This window comes from Lathyrus oleraceus, chromosome 1, assembly GCF_024323335.1.
Source record: "Lathyrus oleraceus cultivar Zhongwan6 chromosome 1, CAAS_Psat_ZW6_1.0, whole genome shotgun sequence".
Lineage (NCBI taxonomy): Eukaryota > Viridiplantae > Streptophyta > Magnoliopsida > Fabales > Fabaceae > Lathyrus > Lathyrus oleraceus.
Genome location: NC_066579.1, coordinates 366,543,249 through 366,548,288, shown reverse-complemented (window position 1 = coordinate 366,548,288; position 5,040 = coordinate 366,543,249). Strand labels below are relative to the sequence as shown.

The 5,040-nt window shown below is 36.9% G+C and overlaps 1 non-coding gene across 1 annotated transcript; it reads right to left on the bottom strand.

The window, feature by feature from the left end:
- Positions 1-4,475: 4,475 nt before the first annotated feature.
- LOC127115938 (small nucleolar RNA R71) lies at positions 4,476-4,582 on the bottom strand. Its single transcript, XR_007800935.1, has one exon. It is a non-coding gene; the product is annotated as a small nucleolar RNA R71 (small nucleolar RNA).
- Between the last annotated feature and the right edge of the window lie 458 nt (positions 4,583-5,040).

Here is a 5,040-nt window from a genome sequence, read left to right as displayed (position 1 = left end):
TAACTAAATTAATTTAATCATTCTAGATTAAATTAAAAATATTAAATTAATAAAAGTCTAACTAACTTTAATCTACCATAACTCCTCACTTCCACGCAACGTTTTAATACCAAAAATCCACCAACTTGAATAATTAACTTAAAAACACTCCAAAACTCTATTAAAATAAAATAATAAAAAATTGAGGTGTTACATATTACGTCGTGATGCGAGCCTCGTCGAGCCACGATGGGATGCATCACGGGCGTGAGAATTCCAGAAGCAAGTGCATGTTTTTCTTCTTTTTTTCTCCATAATTTACACTAATTTTTTGTTTCTTCATTGTTTTGAATTTTGGCTCAATTCTTCACACTTTGACATGTCTTTTGCTCATTAATCTTCTGAATTTATCTGAATTTTCTCATAAACATAACATAATGACGACTATCATCAATGTTGATCCTTCACACTCTTTTCCACTTCTTAACTTGATAACCTTGCATGTTTTAATATCCTTGGCTCCAGAGGTAGATGTTGAAGTTTCAGTTGAGCTTGGAAGTGCTCCCAAAGTTCTAGAATTGGGTGCTGAAGCAATCTACTCGACTTCATTCTCCAAGTTTTTAATTCTTACACCTTGAACTTGAAATTGGTTCTTGGTTTCTTATAAGAAATACTTTAGTGCATTTTCCAGTTGGTTGTTCCCTTGATTAACCACAACATAGTTTGGTGCAGAAAAACCAGGTGGAACTTGAGGTGCTTGAGGTTTGAGTTGCTTTTGAGTGTTACTACATGAGATGTTTGGATGATTATGCCACGCATGACTGCAAGTGTTATTGTAGGAGTTGTTATACTTGTTATTGATCACATTATTAATAGAAACAAGATTTGATGAGCAATCTTCAAATAAATGATCTCTCGCATAATAGACACAGGTAACCTCTCATGCGTCAGTTACAACCTTGAAGGCTCATCTGCTGGCACGTCAGGCTCAATGACTTCATGAGCACTACCTGCCTTATTTTGAGTAATGACAACAGTAGCTCGTGTAACTGGAAATTGATATGTATTTCTGTAGCGGTAAATTCATGACCATTAAGCTATGGATAAACTTAACGTTAATAAAACCAGAGTCGTCGCCGCGCTTTTATTGTTTCCAAGGGAAAAGGAAAAAGTACGAACAAAACCTAAAGATAAGAAGTTTTCAAATTAAAACTAATGCCAGAGATTACAGGTAAGGGGGTTGGTTACACAGAGGGAAGGTGTTAACACCCAAAGTGTTCTAGGTACTCTTAGGGAGCCCTTTTTTGTGTGCATAGGTGTTTTTGTATAAAATGACGTTTGCAATAAATAGAATGTGGGGATGATAAAAGAATTCATTAATTATATTTTTTGTATTTGACAATACCTTTGTACTTGTGCCTACGTACCAACATAAAAATGAGGGATCAAAACCTCGTAGTTCGTGGTATCAATTTCAAAGTGAGTGCATTGCTTTTAACAAAATTTAAGTTTAACAAAGGCACAAGAGGCCTAACAAGGTTTGAATAAGTGTTAGTTCTTTTTGTCTTTTGAAATTTTAAGTCAACATTATTAGATTCATTTACAAGTTTGATTAAGAAAATGCGTTTGAAAATGCAATGGCATAAGGCCAAAGTTTCTAATTTGCAATATGGTCTAAGTTTAGAAATTACAAGCAAAGAAGATTTTTAAAGGAGGGAGAGATTTGAAATTAAATAAGTTGGGAGGAGATGAAGAGACTAATCCTAAGCAAAAATTTAAAAGTTAAGAGTTGAAAAGATCTGACCAATGGGCTGCAATCCAACAGAGAAGAATGTCATATAGAAACCCAAATTTCCCTTTGACTTTAGAATCAAGCAATATCAATACACAAATAGCAAGATGAAGTGCAAGGTATCAAATAAAGATAGCCACATCCAAGATTAGCTACTCCATGAACTTCTTCACAATTCCCTATGTATCAAATGACTTCAAAGATAAGCATTAGAAACAGGTTCAAAATAACAACTCTAATAAGTCCATGTTGCAGATGAACTTAAATGGAATCTTCAATATTTGTATCATAGGAAAGTTCACTTCACAAGCACTTGGTTTCATGAAAGTTGGCATTGGCCAAGTCCTTTGCATAGGGAGTGTTGCCTAATTCTAAGTCCAATGTCTCAGATCAAGTCCAGCAGTCCATACAAAATGTCTTTTAGGGTTTTTGTTCTTATTATGTACTTTAAAGTCAAAGGACCACAAACACAAACAAGTATATACAATCACAATATAATCACAAGATATGGCTCAAGTGAGTGATAACACTGAAATTTACTGTATTTTCGACTCCGATTTCACATGCATTCTAGTTGTTTTATTGTTATTTTGTTGTGTTATTGCTATGTTTTCCTTTGTTTTCAGGTTTTTACTTTAATCGGAGCCCCGATCGAGAAAAGGAGTGAAAAAGAGCTAAAACCCCTAAAATTCAGCATTTTGTACTTGTGGCCTACCCCATGGCTGGCGCCATAGACCCTGCCATGACGTGTCCAAGCTCAACTTCCACGTTCCCCACTACTTCCACTAAGGCGCCTCAGATTGGCCTTATGGCGGGCGCCATGGCCTTGTGGCGGGCGCCACAAGAGGAAAAGTTTTCCCTCCCATTTTCAAGTTGAAGGGCATCCTTGTCATTTCCATCTTTTTGCTTGCTTATAAATAGAAACTCGAAATCACTTTTACAATCATCCAAACTTAGAGCAGAGGCAAACTCAGAGCAACTTTGTTTCACTTAGGCATATATTAAGTATTTTAAAGTGGTAATCGCTCCGCATTGGAGTGTTACCACAATTGTGTAATCGAGTCTGTGATAGAGTCTGTAATCGAGTTTGGAGCACTTTGGAAGGAAGTTAATCCTGCCGCCATTTTCATTTCCGCTTTGCAATTTACTCAACCCTCCGATTGGAGCAGGTTTTTATTACTTGTCTTTATCTTATTTATTTTTCGCACTCGCTTTACTTTATTTATTTTCTCGCACTCGCTTTAAATTGTTTATTTCCTCGCACTCGCTTTAAATTATTTATTTCTCGCACTCGCTTTAAATTATTTATTTTCCGCACTCGCACTACTTTTATTTAAATTAATGCACTTTTACTTTACCATGTCTAACTAAATCTATAAGGTTAGAATGTAAGGATCTTAATTGAACCGATAATCCGTACAATTGTTCGTAGAAGCACTTAAGGGCTGTTTTAACTTTCAACTTAAGTTTTCCCGCACTTCAATTCCGTTGGGTAAGATCGAAAGCCGTCCAACGTCTATCTAAACTTAATTATTTTTTAACTATTTCAAAAACAGCGAAAGCCCTTTGTTTAGTTCATTAGGAGTTTTTAACTTAAGAAGAAAAGAGATTTTAAAACTATTTTCGGACGCGTTTATAAGTTTAGAGTCTGGTTCGTGAGAACCTCTTTTGGTTAAGAAATCCAGGTTATAATACTTTTCAACTTAGTCAAGATACTATATTTCTTAAAAATAGGTTTACTATTCTAACGCAATGCGCGCCTTTTTATAAGTGACAATAAGAGGGTTTGATTAGGGAGTACAACTCGGTTCTGAATACGCGAAAGTGACAGTTCCTGTTAAATTAGTTCTTTTCAAAGTAGGAAACACTGCTCATAAGTAATTCTATTAGCAAGTACTTGGATTATTAAGTGATTACGTGAATTACATTCGACCCTGTCTTTATTAACTAATCTTTATTCAACACTTTACTTTTCATTGCACACTCCAAAAACACCTATTTTGATTGCCTTTGATAAACACCATAACAATAGATAACGATAGATTGACACTTCGTCTCTGTGGATTCGGCAATCTATTATATTACTCTGACGCGTTCGTATAATTGCGAAAAGCAAACACATCAAGTTTTTGGCGCCGTTGTCGGGGACCAACTTCGTGAAATTTCATTTTCCTGTTGTTATATCGTTTAGACTTAGGCTATTTCCCGCCGGTCAATGCGAAGAACTCGCAGCACCGGAAGTTTAAGCTTAGTATACCCTCTGGCGGAACCTGAACGTTACGCTCGCGCACGTTTATTCTTTCATAGAATTAAGAGAGCTATGGCCGAAGATCAAAACCAAAGACCTCTTAAGGATTTCGCTCAACCATCAAACAAAGAACCTAGTTCTAGTATAGTAAACCCAACCATCCCAGCTAATAATTTTGAACTTAAACCATCCCTGTTGCAACTAGTGCAACAGAGACAATTCGCAGGTCTCGCTACTGAGAACCCAAACCAACATTTAAAAATATTTCTTCAATTAGCATACACTTTTAAAACCAATGGAGCTTCTCCTGAGGCAATACGTTTAATATTATTCCCTTTTTCCCTCAGAGATAAAGCCCTATCATGGTTAGATTCCCTTCCACCCAATTCCATTACGACTTGGGATAACCTTAGAAGAGTATTTCTTGCTAGATATTTTCCCCCGAGTAAGACCGCCGTTCTTCGAAACCATATAACTAGATTTACCCAAAACCAAGGAGAATCGTTGTTCGAAGCTTGGGAGAGGTATAAAGAGTTGTTACGAGCATGCCCACATCATGGTTTAGAAAATTGGTTAATCATTCAAACCTTCTATAATGGACTTTACTATAACACGAAGATGACCATCGACGCTGCCGCAGGCGGTGCTCTGATGAACAAACCTTATCCTGAAGCTAGTGCCCTCATCGAAGATATGGCTCAAAACCATCAATCATGGGGAGTCGAACGAGCGACAGTTGAGAAGAAGGAAGCCCAAGGAGGAGTGCATGAACTAAGCTCTATAGACATGATGCAAGCTAAAATGGACGCATTAGCCCTCAAAGTCGAGCATATGTGCATAAACCCGAATACTGTAGCCGCAGTTTCGTCGGATTGTGAGATATGTGGAACCAAAGGACACCAATCTGCAGAATGCAGTCAATTAAACGAAACCCACTCTGAGCAAGTGAACTACACCCAAGGGAACCCATATTTGAATACCTATAACCCTGGATGGAGGAATCACCTGAACTTATCCTATA